Source organism: Leopardus geoffroyi, chromosome X (assembly GCF_018350155.1).
Source record: "Leopardus geoffroyi isolate Oge1 chromosome X, O.geoffroyi_Oge1_pat1.0, whole genome shotgun sequence".
Taxonomy (NCBI): Eukaryota; Metazoa; Chordata; class Mammalia; order Carnivora; family Felidae; genus Leopardus; species Leopardus geoffroyi.
The window spans coordinates 106,245,615-106,266,971 of record NC_059343.1 but is presented as its reverse complement, the minus strand read 5'-3'; positions in this window follow the sequence as shown (position 1 = coordinate 106,266,971).

Genomic DNA, 21,357 nt, shown 5'->3' with positions numbered 1-21,357 from the left:
AAATCTTAGAATTTTTTGTGATGGTTACATCCCATTTCATTATCACCTATTTCCTTATTAAGATTATCTAGCATTTAAAATGATACATTTATTTATTTTTTTATTTTTTTTAACGTTTATTTTTGAGACAGAGAGAGACAGAGCATGAACAGGGGAGGGGCAGAGAGAGAGGGAGACACAGAATCGGACGCAGGCTCCAGGCTCTGAGCCATCAGCCCAGAGCCCGACGCGGGGCTCGAACTCACGGACCGCGAGATCGTGACCTGAACTGAAGTCGGACGCTTAACCGACTGAGCCATCCAGGCGCCCCTTAAAATGATACATTTAAAATAACTTTATTTTTATTTTATTTTTTTTAATTTTTTTTTTCAGCGTTTATTTTTGGGACAGAGAGAGACAGAGCATGAACGGGGGAGGGGCAGAGAGAGAGGGAGACACAGAATCGGAAACAGGCTCCAGACTCTGAGCCATCAGCCCAGAGCCTGACGCGGGGCTCGAACTCACGGACCGCGAGATCGTGACCTGGCTGAAGTCGGACGCTTAACCGACTGCGCCACCCAGGCGCCCCTAAAATAACTTTAAAATATATGCAAAAATGCTTTAAAGGATTCTCTGTCATAAAAATTGTTCTTCAAATATAACTGTTTTTCATTGACTTTTAATTATTTTTTTTTTAATTTTTAAAATGTTTATTTATTTTTTAGAGAGAGAGTGACAGAGCACAAACAGGGGAGGGGCAGAAAGAGAGGAACACACGGAATTCAAAGCAGGCTCCAGGCCCTGAGCTGTCAGCACAGAGCCCAACGCAGGGCTCAAACTCATTAACTGTGAGATCATGATCTGAGCTGAAGTTGGATGCTTAACCAACTGAGTCACCCAGGCGCCCCTGGCTTTTACTTCTTTTAAGTGCTATGAGTGTACAATAAAAATAAGTAGTAGAGAACAAAATTGACCATGATTGTCTTCAAGAAGGGTAAATAGGAGGAGGAAAATAGCATATTCAAAGATATGGAGGTAAAAATTGAACGTGATGTGTGAAAAGTATAAACTTTTTATCTAAAACTATTCTAGGAAATTCATATTATATTTTATTTTACACATTAAAGTACATTTTATGAGTGACTTTTTATTTTTACTCATGTTTTCTATCAATGCTACTTTATCTTTAATACCCTCTGATGCGCTGGATTTCACATTTAACAAATTGACCATATAAATATTTTCAAAATTATATTCAAAAATCAAATATTTAGGGGCGCCTCGCTGGCTCAGTTGGTTAAGTGTCTGGGTTCGGCTCTGGTCATGATTTCACAGTTTGTGAGTTTGAGCTTCATGTCGGGCTCTGTTCTGACAGCTCAGAGCCTGGGGCCTGCTTCAGATTCTGTGTCTCCCTCTCTCTCTGCCCCTCCCCTGCTCATGCTCTCTCTCTCTCAAAAATAAATAAACATCAGGGGCACCTGGGTGGCTCAGCTGGTTAAGTGTCCAACTTCGACTTGGGTCATGATCTCATGGTTTGTGGGTTCAAGCCCCACCTTGGGCTCTGTGCTGACAGCTCAGAGCCTAGAGCCTGCTTTAGATTCTGTCTCCTCTCTCTGCCCGCTGTCCACTAACACTCTGGCTCTCTTTCTCAAAAATAAACATTAAAAAAATTAAAAATAAATAAATAAACATTATTTTTAAAAAAAGAGTCAAATATTTAAATTGGAACTTTGAACATATGTAATTTGGGTAGTTCCTGCATTAACAAAATACCTTCTTTCCCAACGAATGAATACATATATACTCTGAAAATGAAGTGATTTTAATTTTTTTTAATGTTTATTTATTTTTGAGACAGAGAGAGACAGAGACAAGGCATGAACGGGGGAGGGTCAGAGAGAGAGGGAGACACAGAATCTGAAACAGGCTCCAGGCTCTGAGCTGTCAGCACAGAGCCCGACGCGGGGCTCGAACTCACGGACAGTGAGATCATGACCTGAGCCAAAGTCGGACGCTTAACCGACCAAGCCACCCAGGCGCCCCTGAAAATGAAGTGATTTTAATCTGCTTTTCATGTCAGTGTTTAACTCACTAATAAGTATTTGTGATTTCATCTTTAAAAGTACCTAGATATTAGGTCGTCAGAAAAGTGAATGCAATAGAAAAATTAATTTTTATATGTGGAAATAGATAAACCAAACCTTAAAAGGATCTCTTGATTTTGCCTTCTCCACTTTGCCTTTGGAGAAAACAATTGTGTCCTTTGGAGTGAATTCTCTTTTATTATAGTTACTTACACACTTTAGATGAAAAAATTCCATTTAAGAAAACTATATAATATAGGATTAAATTCACAGTTGATGTTCCACTTTGCCTATGCAAAATTGGAATCAGTGATGTTAAAATGTGAGCACTTATCTATTAATGGGAAAAATACAATTTTATCATTGCTATATTATCTTTAATTTGCTTAGTTTGGCCTTCCTTGTGGTGGAAGTTCAGAAATTCATATATCTGTCTTAACAACAACTAACAGAATAGGATGAGAGTCAGAGTCATTTTCTTTTGCATATTTATTTATTTTTAAATGTTTGTTTCACACCTCTTCTGCACAGATTCCTAGATCATTTTCCCATGTTAAAGAGTCAACCAGAGAAACATTCAAGTTTAACTTTATTTTCCATTTGTCTCTTCATAGCCAAACAGTTTTGAGAATGCTACAAAAATTATTTTTGTGTACAGTAATTACATTAGACCTCATGTTCTCCACAGGCATCACCATGCTGGTATATAAATTCTGTTAATTATAAGCCATGGAATGTTGACTGATAAAATATTAAATAGTACCTCATCAAGATATGAGTAAAAGAAAGTATATGCACTATAAGTCTTTAAAATAGTTTTCCTCCTTTGTCTTTTTTTTTTTTTTAAATAAAACTTTACTTGCTCTGGTAATTACCTAGAGCCAAAGTTAGGTTCAAGAAAATGATGAGTGGAAAGGTGAATTCCAGATATTAAAAGTGGTTGAGATGTGTCCAAGTTGTTTCCATAATTCATGGAGATGGGGTGGGGGAAGTGAGAAAGGGGATGCGAAGGAAGAAAAGAGCGAGGAACAGAGGTAGAGAGAAGGATTGATTTAAAAAAAATGAGAAAAAGCAGCTGCCTTCAGGGGACTTGACTTGAATGTGAGACTTCAGGGAAAATTAATACACTGAAATATTAATAACTATCATCCTATGTTATACAATGTTAATTATTTTGCAGTTACCTCTCTCCAAAATTTCTAGACTCAGATCTTCATTGCTTGTAAATATTTTGTTGAAGTTGAAGTTTTGTTTATTTTGGAACTCATATTTTTCTTATTTCATTTAAAATTTTATTGTTATTTTTACTTTTTATTTAAATTTTAGTTAATATACAGTGCAATATTGGTTTCAGTAGTAGAATTCGCTGATTCATCACTTACACACGACACCCAGTGCTAATCATAACAATTGTGCTCTTTAATAACCATTATCCATTTAGGCCATCACCCCTACCTCCCTCCATTAAACCTGTTTTTGCTGTGCCTTAAGAGTCTCTTGTTGGGGTGTCTGGGTGGCTCAGTCAGTTGAGCGTCTCATTTCAGCTCAGGCCATGATCTCATGGTTCAAGAGTTCCAGCCCTGAATTAGGCTCTGTGCTGACAGCTGGGGGTCTGGAACCTGCTTCAGATTCTGTGTCTCCCTCTCTCTCTGCCCCTCCCTTGCTCATACTCTGCGTGTCTCTCTCTCTCTAAAAAGAAATAAATAAAAATTAAAAAAAGAGTCTCTTGTGATTGGTTTCCGTCTCTCCTGATTTTTCCTCCTTTGTATATGTTCATTCGTTTTGTTACTTTTTAAAATGTTTTTATTATTTATTTTGAAAGAGAGGAAAAGAAAGAGAGAGTCAGACGGGCAGAAAGTGGAGAGAGAGAGAGAGAGAGAGAGAGAGAGAGATCCCAAGGAGGCTCTGCACTGTCAGTGCAGAGCCCTATACAGGGCTTGAACTCACGAACCATGAGACCATGACTGAAACCAAGGGTTGGACCTTAACCTACTGAGCCACCCAGGCACCCCCATCGGCTTTGGTTCTTAAATTCCACATATGATTGAAATCATATGCTATTTGTCTTTCTCTGATTGACTTATTTACCTCAGCATAATACATTCTAACTCCATCCAAGTCATTGCAAATGGCAAGATTTCATTCCTTTGATGGCTGAATAATATTCCATTATATCAATATCAATATCAATATATATACCACATCTTCTTTATTCAGTCATTAGTCAATGGACATTTGGCTCTCTCCATGTTTTGACTCAAGTTGATAATGCTGCTATGAACATCAGGGTTCATGTACCACTTTGAATCTGTATTTTTATAACATTTGGGTAAATACCTAGTAGTGCAAATGCTGGGTCATAGGATAGTTCTGTTTGTTTTTTTTTTTAACTTTTTAGGAAACCTCCATAATATTTACAGAGTAACTGCACTAGTTTGGATTCCCACCAACAGTGCAAAAGGGTAAACCTTACTCCACATTCTCACCAACACCTGTTGATTCTTGTGTTGTTAATTTTAACAAATCTGACAGGTGTGCAGTGGTATCTCATTGTGGCTTTGATTTATTTGTATTTCCCTGATGATGAGTGATGTTGAGCATCTTTTCACGTGCCTGTTAGCCATTTGGATGTCTTCTTTGGAGAAATATCTATTTATGTCTGCTGTCCATTTATTAACTGGACTAGTTTTGGGGGGGGGATGTTGAGTTTGATAACTGTTTCACAGGTTTTGAATACTGACCCTTTATCAGATATGTCATTTTCAAATACCTTCTCCCATTCCATAGGTTGCCTTTTAGTTTTGTTGATTGTAACCTTCACTGTGCAGAAAGAAGCTTCTTATTGTGATGAAGCCCCAATAGTTCATTTTTGGTTTTCTTTCCCTTGCCACTGGTGACATGTTTAGTAAGAAGCTGTTACAGGCAAGGTCAAAGAGGTTGCTGTATGTGTTTTCCTCTAGGATTTTTATGGTTTCATTCCTGTCTCACATTTAGGTCTCTTATCCATTTTGAATTTATTTTGTGTATGGTGTAAGAACGTGGTCCAGGTACATTTTTCTACATGTTACTATCCAGTTTTCCCAAAACTACATGTTGAAGAGACGGTTTTTTTTTTTTCCATTGCATATTCATTTCTGCTTTGTCAAAGATTAGTTGACTATATAGTTGTGGATCCATTTCTGAGTTTTCTACTCTGTTCCATTGACTTATGTGTTTGTGTGCAAGTACCAAACTGTCTTAATCACTACAGATTTGTAATATAGCTTGAAGTATGGAATCATTATACCTCCAGCTTTGCTTTTTTTTTTTTTTTTCTTTCAGGATTGCTTTGGCTATTCAGGATCCTTTGTTCCATACAAATTTTAGGATTGTTTGTTCTCGCTCTGTAAAAAAGTGCTGGTGGTATTTTTCTAGGTATTGCATTAAATGTGTAGATTGCTTAGGGTAGTATAGACATTCTAACAATGTTTTTTTTTTTTCCAATCCATGAACATGGAATGCTTTTCCATTTATTTGTGTCCTCTCCAATTTCTTTCCCAAGAGTTCTATAGTTTTCAGAGTAGAGATCTTTTACCTACTTAGTTAGGTTTATTCTAAGTATCTTAATGTTTTTGGTGCAATTGCAAATGGGATAAATTCTTTGATTTCTTTTTCTGCTGCTTCATTATTGGTGTATAGAAATGTAACAGATTGCAGTACATTGATTTTATATCGTGCAACTTTGCTGAATTCAAGAATTAGTTCTAGCAATTTTTTGGTGAAATCCACTAGGTTTTCTACATAGAGTATCATATCACTTGCAAATAGTGTAAGTTTGACTTCTGTGCCAATTTGGATGCCTTTTATTTCTTTTTGTTGTCTGATTGCTGAGGCTAAGATTTCCAGTACTAAGTTAAATATTAATGGTGAGAGTGGGCATCCTTGCATTGTTCCTGACCAAAGGAGAAAGTCTCTCAGTTTCCCTCCCTTAAGGATGTACTAACTGTGGGTCTTTCATATATGGTCTCTATGATGTTGAGACATGTTCCATATATCCTTTGTTGAGGGTTTTTATCAAGAATGGATACTGTGTTTTGTCAAATGCTTTTTCTGCATCGAGAAGATTATATAGCTCTTATCCTGTCTTTTATTAATGTGGTGTATCACATTGGATGATTTGTGAATATTGAGCTAATGCTGCATGCCAGGAATAAATCCCATTTGATCATGGTTTTGGACCATTGTGTTTTCATTTTAATTTCCTTCCATTTATTTTTTAATTTATTCTTTAAATTCCTGGTTAACCCATTCATTCTTTAGTATGATGTTCTTTAACCTCCATGTATTTGTGGTATTTCCAAATATTTCTCTTGTGGTTGAATTCTAGTTTTATAATGTTGTATATCTGAAATATGCATGGCATGACCTTGATCTCTTTGTCCTTGTTGAGGGCCGATTTGGCCCAGTATGTGTTATATTCTGGAGAATATTCCATGTGCACTCAAAAAGAATGTGTATTCTGCTGCTTTAGGAAGAAATGTTCTGAATATATCTGTTAAGTTCATCCAGTCCAGTGTGTCGTTCAAAGTCATTGTTTCCTTCTTGATTTTCTGCTTAGATGATATGTCCATTTCTGTAAGTGGGGTGTTAAAGTTCCCTACTATTATTGTATTATTGTCAATGAGTTTCTTGATGTTTTTTATTCATTGATTTATATATTTGGGTGCTCCAAGATGGGGGCATAGATATTTGCAATTGTTATATCTTTTTGATGGATAGACCCCTTAATTATGATGTAATGTCCTTCTTCATCTCTAGTTACAGTCTTTGATTTAAAATCTAGTTTGTCTGTTATAAGTATGGCTACTCTGGCTTTCTTCTGATGTCCATTAACATGGTAAGCGCTTCTCCATCCCCTTACTTTCAATCTGAAGGTGTCTTTAGGTCTAAAATAAGTCTTTTATAAGCACCATGTACATCGATCTTGTTCTTTTTTTTTTAATCTGTTTTGATACCTTACGTCTTTTGAATGGAGCATCTTGTCCACTTACATTCAGAGTAATTATTGAAAGATGAATTTAGTACCATTGTGTGATCTGTAGAGTTGGTGTATCTAATGTTGATCTCTGGTCCTTTCTAGTCTTTGTTGCTTTTGGTGCTTTTTCCCCCACTAAAAGGGTCCCCCATAAAATATCTTGCAGGGCATGTGTAGTGGTCATGAAGTCCTTTAGTTTTTGTTTCTCTGGAAAACTATTTATCTTTCCTTCTATTTTGAATGACAGCATTGCTGGATAAAAATTATTGACTACATATTTTTTTCCCATTTAGCAAGTTGAATACATCTTGCCACTCCTTTTTGGCCTGGCAAGTTTCTATGGACAGATCTGTTATGAACCTTATCTGTCTTTTCTTGTAGGTTAAGGACTTTTGTTTCCCTCACATCATTCAGGATTCTTTCCTTGTCTGTGTATTTTGTGAATTTGACTATGGTATGACTTGGTGATGGTAGTCTGTTATTAAATTTAATCAGAGTTGTCTGTGCTTCTTGGATTTTGATGTTTGTGTCCTGCCCCAGATTAGGGAAGTTTTCAACTATAGTTTTCTCCAATAAACCTTCTGTCCCTTTTTCTCTCTCTTCATCTTCTGGGATTTCTATGATATGAATGTTATTCTGTTTAAATAAGTTGCTGAGTTCCCTAAGTTTACCTTTATAATCCATTATATTTCATTCCCTCTTCTTTTCACTTTCATTATTTTTTTATAATTTTATTCTTGATATCACTGATTTGTTCCTCTGCTTTCTCCATCCTCATTTTTCTGGCCTCTGTTTGAGTCTGCATCTCAGTTATAGCATTTTTAACATCAACCTGACTAGATTTTAGTTCTTTTATCTCTCAAGAAAGGGATTCTCTAGTGTCTTCTATCCTTTTTTCTAGCCCAGCTAGTATCCTTATAATTGTTGTTAAATTCTAGTTCAGACATCTTACTTATATCTGTATTGATTAAAATCCTAAGAGTTCTACTTCCTGTTCCTTCTTTTGGGGTGATTTTCTCAATCTTGTCATTTTGCTAAGAAAATAAAAGAAGAAAAATAAATAAATGAAAAACCAAGAAAAAAATCCAAACCAAACCAACAAAACAAAAACTTGATCCTGGGTATAGTTTGGTCTGCTTGTTAAAATAACCTAGATGCAAAAATAAAAATTAAAAAAACAAACAACATTTTATATGTAAGTAATAAAAATTAAAAAGGAATGAAAAAGATAAGAAAATAAATTAAAAGAATAACTATTTTAAAAATATAGAATAAATATAAAATGGAAGCTAGATCCTATTTCCCTTAGAGCTGAAGCTTTGCAGTACTCTATGGTCAGTAGACTTAATGCAAGGGAGTTGTTTGTGCTGGTCTTCTGGGGGAGGGGCTAGTTGCCCTGATTTTCAGGTGTACTTGACCTAGTCAATATGCACCTCTGGGCACAAGGGGGCAAGGTTGATGTTAAGTGGCTCCAGTCTCCACTTGGTGGAGCCATTTTGCTCCTCAAAAACTTTGGCACTGTTAGTAAATAAGGTGTTGCCTTGCTCTCTAGCCCAAGAACTGATAGTTCATGTCCCTTACTCTTCAGGGAACCCTCACAGAAAGGCAATCAATCACTCCTCTTGTGTCCCCAGTTTCCATCAGAACCCTGAATTCACCCTGTTTCTGAGGGTTATTTTTTTTAATCTTTCTTTCTTTCTATCTTTCATTCATTCTTTCTTGAAAGAAAGAGCATGAGTCCTAGCAGGAGAAGGGCAGAGAAAGAGGGAGGGAGAAAATCTCAAGCAGGCTCTATGCTTTCAGTGCAGAGGCTGATGTGGGGCTCAATCTCCTGAACCATGAGATCATAACCTGAGCCAAAATCAAGTGTTGGACCCTTAACCAACTAAGCCACTCAGGCATCCCCTGAGCTTTTTTTTTTTTTTTTATCTCAAGCACATGACTGAATTTCAAAACTCCAAATTTTGGAGACTCTGGTGGCATGGGTCTGCAATGTTCCTCTGAGGGAGGGTCTCACCGCATATTTGCCATTTGGAGACCCATGCATGAATACTAGTCCCATGACCATGCAATAGTTCAGAGTTTATGGCAAAACCAAGCACAATGCTGCTACCCTGACTCACTGCCCTCAAATGGAGTCCCTACTCCTATGTTTGGGAACAGTGTAGCACCTGGTCCCACCCATTCTTGTGACCCAGAGGATCCTCAGACCACACTGTTACTCCTGGGACACCACCTGCTTCACCACGTGACCACCTTTAAGCCAGGCATATACACCATGTTAGCAGAATTCTAAAATTTCAGATTTTGTACTCTGCTGTTTATAATACTTTATGGTAGCCTCCATAAACAGGGCTCCCTCCCATCACCATACCCACAGTTATATCTCCCCCAAATCAACTATTCACTCCTCTTACCTTCCAAAAGATGGTCGCATTTCTACTTGTAGACTTACAGTTTTTGTTTTCTAGACAGTTTTTGTTTTCTCTTATTGATTTCTTGGGTGTTCAGAATGATTTGATAACTAGCTGTATTTGAGGGAGCTAGCTGAGCTTAGGGTCCCCATACTTCTCTGCCATCTTAACTCCTTCCCAGAAGTTTTATCTTTCTGAGAAAAGGAAAAGTCTCCATTTTATTTGGCTTAATCTTTTGTTGTTGTTGTTATTTATTTATTTGTTTGTTTTTGGCTTAGTCTTTACAAGAATAAACAATACGCATAACAGATACCTAATATCAATGGGGAAGTTCTGAAAGAACAAGAGCCTAAGAATACACACTAAAGTGGTAATTGAAACCTTTAAACATATTTCTAAGATATGTTTCATTTTTTGTGTTCTATACTTAATTTTTGAAAATTTACTTTTGTTGTTTTTTTTTTTTATGACTTTTCAGTTTTCTAATTAATCAGATGGCTTTTGCCTTGGATTTATTCATGCTTCAACAAAGCAGGCATCTCTTCTACCTACCTACACATGTTTTAAGCACCCATATGGCACATCAACAATTCATATCTTGTCAAAGTTATGAAGTCTGATTCAGAGGTAAAATAATTATAGGTGTATTACTATCTTTTTTAAATATTTCACAATATTTTATAACCAGTACTTTGTTTTTTTTTTACTTTCTTCACTTATTCTAGCTAAGTATTATAACTTAATTCAGGAACTAATAAACTTACCAGGGTTCACAGGGTAAATCTTGCATAAATGTCAGGTGCATCCTTTTTTAATGTGGAATTAATTCTAAGTCACTTGCAAAATTAAACTATTTTAGTAGTTTCTAGACCAAATCTGATCTAAGACAAGGAGAATTAAAAAGAAACATCTAACTCAATCATCTGGGACTTGGTGTTTGAGTAATCTCTCTGCTGTGTCACTTCAAATTCTATAGATCACAAGATGTTGTTGGTTCAGTTTTCTGGAAAGAATAACTATTTCTGAACCTACAAAGTACTGAAGCCCTTAATCCCAACTTGTTTTTCTAAAGTTCTTGCATTTTCAATTTGAATTCTGATGACCCGAAAAGTTTAAATCCATAGATATTATGCTGCACTGTGACATCTACACTGTATACTTTGTTGTTTGGAAGTCATACACCCACTTATTCAACAAATAGATATTGAGCACCAACTATGTCAGGTTGTGAGAATATGGTATTCTGTAAGACACATACAGTTTCTACTAATAATCTTAGATTTTATAAGGAAGTCAGACTGTAGAGGAGTGAAGCTATTCAGAAATCTTCAGTGCACTCAGAAAAGGTATAAGTTTGGTCATTCATTTATTTACTGAATAAATATTTATTCAATTGTCTCTCATGCCAAGTACTGCTGTTCAACAATATAGACATGAACCTTATCCTTATGGAGAATATTTTCTGTGTTACCTCTTCATACCGGTAAAAGTTTTACCATGTAAGCATTTCAGATTGACTTATATTTTGGATTCTCTGTAGCCTTGTATGTATGGTGTTGGCAAAAATAGTGATAAAGAAATTTATTGATTTCAAATATCATTCAAATTCAAATATCTGCAGCAGGAGTATGCTCATAGGGTATAGCATTTGCATGCAGTCACACTGTTGTCCTAAAAGGTCTTCTATTTTTATATTAATTTGATGGTTTAGTTTTTAGTTGCCAGACAGGGGGAGGAGGGTTCTAAATTAAAAGATATAGGTACATATTTTATCTATGGAGGTGAAGATACAAAACTAATATACCTAAAAGCCAAGATGTAATAAAATTTCAAAAAAAATTTTACTCACTATAGGTCGGTTTTCTCTCTTACTCCATCTACTAGTAAGAATATATATTTCTCCCTCTGAACTATAGAAAACATACTTAGGGTTGATGGAGGGAAGTGGGCGGGTTACGAGCTAAATTGGTGATCAGTATTAAGGAAGACACTTGTGAAGAACACTAGGTGTTGTATATAAGTGATGAATTACTAAAGTTTACATCTGAAATCAATTTTACCACATATGTTAACTAAGTAGAGTTTAAATAAAAAACTTGAAATAAAGAAAGGAATACATATGTCTCACATTTCCCATGTTTTGATTCCAGTAATCTGGTAATTCTAACTGAAACTCTCTGATAATTTTCATTTTAGGATTTAGAATTAATTGTTCCAAATTGGATCATCTGTTTATGTTCAATCCAATAAGTCAGTATGGAGGGACTAGGGAGGCAAACAGTTGTGGGTGTCAATCTTTGTGGAATGGAGGAGAGATTCCAGAGAAGTTTAACTGGATACTAAACAAATATATAAAAATTATTCTAATGGTACAGATGATTAGGTGTAATAGTTATAATAGTAGTACTAACAGCAAAAATGACAAAAAGTTTTAAAAACCACTTTTATTATGGAGTTTATACTTTCTCTTGTTATTAATATAATAATTACAAGCACACTTTAACTAGTTTTTTATGATAAAATATATATGACAATTTACCATTTTAAGTGTACAGTTCAGTGGCTTTAAATACTTTCATATTGCTATGGAACTGTCAGTACCATCATTCTCAAACTTTATCACTTCTCCATGCTGAAACTCTCTACCCATTAAACATTAACTCCTTATACTTTCCTCCACTCAACCACTGGCAAATAGTATCTACTAACTTTCTTTATGTATTACTATTACAAGTACCTTATATGAGAGACTTGTACAACATTTTCCTTTTGGGTCTGGCTTATTTCACTTATGGGCCACTTTTCAAGATGGGTTGTAACATGTAATATGTTGTAACATTATATTAGAATTTCATTATTTTATTTAAGGCTAAATACTATTCCACTGTATGCATACCATATTTTATCCATTCATTTATCAATAAACATGTGCATCATTTCCACTTTTTGGCTATGATAAATAATCTTGCTATTAATTTAGTGTACAAATATATTTTCAAATCTCTGTGGTCAGTTCTTTTGGGTATATACTCAGAAATGGAAGAGCCATAGCATATGGTAATTTATATTCAAGTTTTTGAGAAACTACCACTCTGTTTTCCACACTGGATGCACCATTTTACATTCCCACAAACAAAATATAAGGATTCAAATTTCCCCACATCCTTGTCAAGATCTATTATTTTCTTTCTTTTCTTTATTTCTTTCTTTCTACCTTCCTTCTTTCCTTTTTTTTTTTTTGATAATACCCACACTAATGCTTGTGAAGTTGTGTCCTATTATGATTTTGATTTGCAAATCAGTAATTATAATTGATTTTGAGTATCTTTTCATGTGCTTTTTTCATTGTGATGAGGTCTAAGCTATTTAATTTTTCTTTTATTGCCTGTGCTTTAGGTGTCATATTTAAGAAATCATTGCCAAATCTAATATCCTGAATCTTTTCTTTTATGTTTTCTTATGGGTAAATTCCTAGTAGTGCTATTTAGGGTCATAGAGTAGTTCTATTTTTAATTTTTGAGGAACCTCCACACTGTTTTCCAGAGTGGCTGCACCAGTTTGCATTCCTAACAGGGCAAGAAGGTTCCCATTTCTTCACATCCTTTCCAGCATCTATAGTCTCCTGATTTGTTCATTTTAGCCACTCTGACCGGTGTGAGGTGGTATCTCAGTGTGGCCTTGATTTGTATTTCTCTGATGATGAGTGACATTGAGCATCTTTTCATGTATCCGTTTGCCATATGGATGTCTTCTTTGGAAAAGTGTCTATGTCTCCTGCCCATTTCTTCACTGGATTATTTGTTTTTCATGTGTTGAGTTTGGTAAGTTCTTTATAGATTTTGATTACTAACCCTTTATCCAATATGTCATTTGCAAATATCTTTTCCCATACCTACTAACTCTTGACCTAAAACAGATGACTGTTCTTCCCCTAACTCATTGTGCTTCCCCTCTTCTGGGACTTGTAAATAATAAACCTTGTGATCTTACTTCCTTTGTGAGGGTGCACTGAGCCTCTACCTTCAATCAACATGTCCCTGGGGTTTTCACTTCCCCAAAGTGGGAAGTCAGAACTAAGGAAACTACTTGGTAATCCATGTGGGTAGCTTGTGTCTCCTCATTTAGCAGGTCATAATCTATGTACTAATTTAATACAGCAGCTATGCCCCTCACACACAATGGCTTTACTTGTGAATTTATCAAATGTTCAAAGAAGAATTAATATTAATACTTCACAAACTTCTAAAAAACCATAGGATTGGATACTTCCCAACTCCTTTTATGTGGCAAGTATTATCTCACACCAAAACCAGGCAAAGATATCACACATAAAGAAAACTGCAGAACAATATAGCTGATGAAATAGGTACACAATTTCTCGACAATATACTAGCAAGTTAAATTCAGTAACATTAAAAAGTATTATACACATAACCAAGTGGGCTTTATTCCCGAAGTGAAATCTTGATTGAACAAATGATAATCAATCAATTTCATACACCTTATTAATCAAATGAAAGGCAAAAACCGCATGATCATCTCAATAGATGCTTCCAGATTGATTCTATGAGGCCAAAATTACCTTGATACTACACACAAAGACACCACAAACAAGAAAACTATAAACCAATAACCCTGATGAACATAGATGCAAATATTCTCAACAAAATATTAACAAATCACATTCAACACACTAAAAGGATATTTCACTATGGTAGGATTTATTCTGAACTTAAAAGGATGGTTCAATATTTGCAAATGAATAGACATGATATACCACGTCAAGAAAATAAAGAATAAAAGCATATGATCATCTCAATAGATGCAGAAAAGCATTTGATAAAAGTCAACATCCATTTGTGATAAATATTCTCTAGATAGTGTGGTTAGAAGGAACATACCTCAAAAAAATAAAGGCCATTTATGAAAACCTCACAGCTAACATCATATTCAATAGTGAAAAACTAGAGCTTTTCCTCTAAGATCAGGAATAAGACAAGGATGTCCACTCTACTTTTATTCAACATAGTAGCGGAAGTCTTAGCTACAGCAATCAGGTAAACAAACAAATAAGAAGCATCCATGTTGTTAAAAAAGACATTAAGCTGTCATCATTTGCAGATGACATGATACTATACATAGAAAACCCTAAAGACCCCACCAAAAAACTGTAAGAACTCATAAAAGTATTCAGTAAAGTTTCAGGATACCAAATTAATACCAAGAAATCAGTAGAATTTTTTATACACTAATAACAAAGTAACAGAAAGAGAAATTAAGAAAATAATTCCATTTAAAAATTGCATCAAAAAGAATAAAATAGTGAGGAATAAATTTAATCAAAGAGGTAAAAGACCTGTACTCTTAGAACTATAAAACATTGATAAAAGGAATTGAAGACTACACAAATAAATGGAAAGATATTCCATTTTCATGAATTGGTTAATATTGTTAAAATGTTTATATTATCCAGAGCAATCTAAAGTTTTAATGCAATTCCTATCAAAATACCAACAGTATTTTTCACAGAACTAGAACAAATAATATTAAAATTTGTATGAAACCACAAAAGACTCCAGATAAGGAAAGCATTCTTAGAAAGAAGAAAAAGCTGGAGCTATCATAATTCATATTACAAGATATACTACAAAGCTGTGGTAATCAAAAGAGTATAGTACTGGCACAAAAATAGACAGAGACAGTAGAATAGAGAGCCCAGAAATAAACCCATGACTATATGGTCAATTAACCATATAATCTTTTTCTATGAAAAAGAAGCAAAATATGTAAGGGGGAAAAGACAGTCTCTTTCATGGTACTGAAAAAACTGGACAGCTGCATAAAAACGAATGAAACTGGACCACTTTCTAACATCATACACAAAAATAAACTCAAAATGGGTTAAAGACCTAAGCATGAGACATGAAACCATAAAAATCCTAGAAGAGAGCATAGGTAGTAATTTCTGTGACATTGGTTTTAGCAACATTTTTCTAAGTCTCCTCAGGCAAGTGAAACAAAATAAGCAAACAAAAAATATTGGGACTACATCAAAAGTGGTTTCCTTCTGACCTGCAACACGCCAAAGAAATCCAACTTCGTGGCCTTTGCAGTTGCTGTATCTGGAAGTCTTCCTGAAGACCTTAACATGCGTCATTTTTCACTCCTGTTTTAAACAAATATTGCCTTCTCAATACATAAGGCCTGTCCTGACCACTTTACTAAGAAAGCCTATAAAAGTTAAGTTTTTTCCCTTTTACCATGCCCCAAATTCTTTCTGTCTCTTTTGCTGTTTTTTTTTTTTATGATCTAGTATACTATATATTTTACTTATTTATTTATGGTCTATCAACTCTCCCCTCTACTTGACACACACACGCAAACACACACACACACACACACACACACACACACACACACACATTAGAATGTAAACTCCATAATAACAGGGACTATTTTCTAGTTTGTTTACTGTTATATCGCAGTGCTTAGAAAAATACCCGGCAGATGATAGTCCTCCAACAAATTATTTGTTGAATATATGAATAAATTTTAACATCTTGGCAGTAATATGTGTAGTATGTTGCAAAATTATAATGGGCCAGTAGGGGATCTCAGGTGAGTTTTATTCTAGATCCGTTTGATAAGGATGTACTTGGCAAATTCTGATGCCTTCCCTTATGTTCACATGACCATCATCTTTTGAGGAGTCCTGCATATCTTTATTCTACCAGGTTATTCTGTCCCAGGCTTAGAAACAGCTATTGTTGATACAGGTTCCTTCATCTGAAAAACAGAAGATTAAGCAGTGCTAGAGAGGGAAAAAGAATGAGCATGTTTACGTATCACTGATATGGGTCCTTAACAGCAACAAAAAACATAACAAGATAAATAAATAAATAAATAAATAAATAAATAAATAAATAAATATTATAACACAGCATTTCTTTGTTGCATCCTTATAAGGGCCACTAAAATAATTTAGTTGAGGCTTATTCTTCCTGGGTTTCAGATTTTCTTGTCCATATCCTCCCACCATATTTGTCTATTATCTAGTTTTCAAGGAAGAGAATGTATTCTATAAAAATGTATATGGTTTCTCTCTCTTAGACCAGTGATTTTGAAATGAATAGCTAAGTTTTTGTGTATCTTGTTTCTTTTCCTCATAGTGGTTTGTTCAAATCTCACTGTATAGGTTTGGTGGAGGCTGGGAGACCTTTAAAAGACAATGAAAAAAATAATTAGGTGGGTAGAGGTAGTACACCAATTACTATTTCAATTGTATTTTTCTGCAACATGTCTTTTAACTTATGTTTTGAAATAATTATAGGTGCACAGGAATTTGCAAAAAAAATGTACAGAGAAGTCCCTTGTAATCTTCATCCAGTTCTCTCAATGGTAAAACCTTGTATAACTGTAATACAATATTAAAACCTGGAAATAGACACTAGTAAAATCCACAAAACTTATTTGCATTTCACCACTTTTAAATGCCCTCGTGTGTATGTGTGTGTGTGTGTGTGTGTGTGTGTGTGTGCACACATTACATGTGTTTATAATTGAAGGTAATTTTTTCATATGTGTATATTCATATAAAACCACCATAATAATCAAAATACACAATGTTTCATCACCAACTGCAAGGTTCCCTTTTGTTTATTTAATCAATTTGTAGAAATATGTGGGCCAGACAAAATCTGTGTGCTAGATTTACCCTGGCAGCTACCACTTTGCAATCTCTTTCTAATGTTCTTTAGAAGATAACTTTTTCAAATTTTATGTAGAGCTTCTCTACCCATAGTACCACCTCTCTATAGGATTAAGGCCAATGTGACGCTAAGTAAAAAACAAATTCAATTGACAAGCACTATTCTCTTCTTTCTTATAAGTAAGGTTTTGTACTAATTTAAGATTATTGCCCAGACTCCCTTCTTTATAATCCCTCCCAGTACCCCATGCAGATTAACGTAGTTCAAGGACACTCCATTGATTCACTGCACAAGTCAAAACATTTGTGAATGTAGGTAGTGGAACCTGCTAATTATTAAACTGTGACACTTACTAGAAATATAATTATGGATATTTAATTTTTCCCTTTTTAAATTTTATATTGAAGTTTTAGTACTGGGAAGAAAGAAGAATATTTTGAAATTGTCAGCCAAGAAAGAGTCACAGAAAGTTAAAGCAAACGGACATTCATTTGGGCAATTAGGGTTATAATTCATGAGACACAGATTCAGGTAGAAATGTGACTCATGTTCCAAGGAAGACAAAGAAGAAGCAGAGTTCTATAAGTGAAAAATTACCAGTTGTAGCTCTCTTTCAGGTCCTCTATACAAAAAAAAGGGGGGGGGGCTTGGAATTAGAGTAAGTGGGATTGGTTGAGTTAACATGCAATGCAAGACTGAAGGTTGTTAAACTGCACTGCCAATCGATGCAGAAAAAGCATTTGACAAAAATCAGCATTCTTTCTTAATAAAAACCCTCAAGAAAGTTGGATAGAAGGCACATACCTGAAGGAACATACCTTAACATTATAAAAGCCATATATGAAAAGCCCACAGCTAATATCATCCTCAATGGGGAAAACTGAGAGCTTTCCCCCTGAGATCTGGAACACAACAGGGATGTCCATTCTCACCACTGTTGTTCAACATAGTGTTGGAAGTTCCAGCATCAGCAATAACACAACAAAAGAAATCAAAGGCATCAAAATTGGTAAGGATGAAGTCAAGCTTTCACTTTTTGCAGATGACATAATACTATACATGGAAAACCTGATAGACTCCACCAAAAGTCTGATAGAACTGATAACATGAATTCAGCAAAGTAGCAGGATATAAAATCAATGTACAGATATCAGTTGCATTCTTTATACACCAATAATGAAGCAACAGAAAGGCAAATAATTTCACAATTGCACCAAGAATCATAAAATACCTAGGAATACATCTAACCAAAGATGTAAAAGATCTGTATGCTGAAAAGTATAGAAAGCTTATGAAGGAAATCGAAGAAGATACAAAGAAATGGAAAAACATTCCATGCTTATGGATTGGAAAAATAAATATTGTTAAAATGTCAATACTACCCAAAGCTATCTACACATTTAGTGCAATCCCAATCAAAATTGCACCAGTATTTTTCTCGAAGCTAGAACAAGCAATCCTAAAATTTGTATGGAACCACAAAAGACCCCGAATATCCAAAGTAATATTGAAGAAGAAAACCAAAGCTTGAGGCATCACAATCTCAGACTGTAGCTTCTACTACAAAGCTGTAATTATCAAGAAAGCATGGTATTGGCTCAAAAACAGACACATAGACTAATGGAATACAATAGGAACTCCAGAATTGGACCCACAAAAGTATGGCCAACTAATCTTTGACAAAGCAGGAAAGAGTATCCAATGGAAAAAAGACAGTCTCTTTAACAAATGGTGCTGGGAGAACTGGACAGCAACATGCATAAGAATGAAACTAGACCACTTTCTTACACCATTCACAAAAATATACTCAAAATGGATGAAAGATCTGAATGTGAGATTGGAAACCATCCAAACCCTAGAGGAGAAAGCAGGGAAAACCTCTCTGACCTCAACCGCAGCAATTTCTTACTTGACACATCCCCAAAGGCAAGGGAATTAAAAGCAAAATTGAACTATTAGGACCTCATGAAGATAAAAAGCTTCTGCACTGCCAAGGAAACAATCAACAAAACTAAAAGGCAACCAATGGAATGGGAAAAGATGTTTGCAAATGACATATCAGAAAAAGGGCTAGGATCTAAAATCTATGAAGAACTCACCAAACTCCACACCCAACAAACAATCCAGTGAAGAAATGGGCAGAAGACATGAATAGACACTTCTTTACAGAAGACATATGGTGAACAGGCACATGAAAAGATGCTCAACGTTGCTCCTCATCAGGGAAACACAAATCAAAAGCACACTCAGATACCACCTCATGCTGGTCAGAGTGGCTAAAATGAACAAATCAGGAGACTATAGATGCTGGAGAGGATGTGGAGAAACGGGAACCCTTTGCACTGTTGGTGGGAATGCAAACTGGCGCAGGCAGTCTGGAAAACAGTGTGGAGGTTCCTCAAAAAATTAAAAATAGATCTACCCTATGACCCAGCAGCAGCATTGCTAGGAATTTACCCAAGGGATACAAGAGTGCTGATGCATAGGGGCACTTGCACCCCAATGCTTATAGCAGCAGTTTCAACAATAGCCAAATTATGGAAGGAGATTATATGTCCTTCAACTGACAAATGGATAAAGAAGATGTGGTTTATGTATGTAATGGAATACTACTTGGCAATGAGAAAGAATGAAATCTGGCCTTTTGTAGCAACGTGGATGGAACTGGAGAGTGTGATGCTAAGTGAAATATGTCAGGCAGAGAAAGACAGATATCATATGTTTTCACTCATATGTGGATCCTGAGAAACTTAACAGAAGACCATGGGGGAAGGAAAGGGGGAAAGATAGTTACAAACAGAGAGGGAGGAAGGCAAACCATAAGAGCCTGTTAAATACAGAGAACAAATTGAAGGCTGATGGGGGAAGGGGGAGAGGGGAAAGTGGGTGATGGGCATTGATGAGGGCACCTGTTGGGTTGAGCACTGGGTGTTGTATGGAAACAATTTGCCAATAAATTACATTAATTAAAATCCCACAAAGTAAAGAATGAGGATGATGCAAGTGTCCTGGTGAGGAGCAAGTTAAGTCCAAGGTGACAATTGAAGCTGGATGAAGTTCATGGTTTTTCCAATGATGACTTGCATAAATTCCTCTTCCCTTATGGCCTCCTGACCCTATTAAAAAGACTCTTCTGGCCAGGCTTGTTTGCCAAATTTGGAAATCTTTTAATAAATCTTGATCTAACATTTTACATGTCACTTTTTTATCTCATTCTCCCATAATCATATATACTGGATGTATCTCTGATCAGTATATATACAGTAACTATCCAAGTAATTGATAAAAGGGTAAAGAATAATTGATAAAAATAGTTGATAAAAGGGTAAAGAATTGTTAAAAAAAATTCTTCCAGATTGGCAATCATTAAGTATGTTGATCAAATAATTACAAATTCATGCATCTGTACTGTCACTCAGTACTTATCTATTTTGGCCATACCATAGGATGATCAATTATTACAATTTGCACAAAATTCAAGACATCCCTGGGATGTAGAGGTTTTTGTTGTAAAACTTGCCTAGTCTTGGGGAAAACAAGAAAATTGGTCACCCCATAATAAAAAAAGATCATCTCTTGTCTAGGGTAAATTCAAAACTCCAGAATTTTATTAGCTCTCTGGAATGAAAAGTGCTTTTAGAAAATTGGCTGGTATCTGTGATTCTCTTTCTAAATTTACTTTGAGGTTAAGTACACCAAAGGCCATTCTGTATTTATATAGGAAATAATATATAATTATCTTCCTTGGGAGACTTTCTGAAGGATACTTTGAAATTAATTGTGTGTAGTGAATGTTAGAGAGTGACTGAAAAGGAACTAATTTAATCAATGGTCCCTTGATTGGTACTTTGTGAAAATAGTTAAATCTCAAAAAAGTCACCGCCAAGAGCAAGGGGAAGGGGATAAAACTAGTTCCTGAGCCAAAAAGGGACATGCAAAGCTTCTTTTGAAGTTTGATTTTGTTAACTAATACCCATCCACCCAGCATACTTTCATACATATTACTATAAAACAAATATATTTAAGATACAGCTCAAAGAAATTGGGCATTCTCCCTCTCCAAATACACTAAAAACTGTATTGATTTCTGGAGCATCTTATAATTTAAGTTGGAACAAATCTTGCATACAAAATCTGATTCTCCCTAACCTGCACCT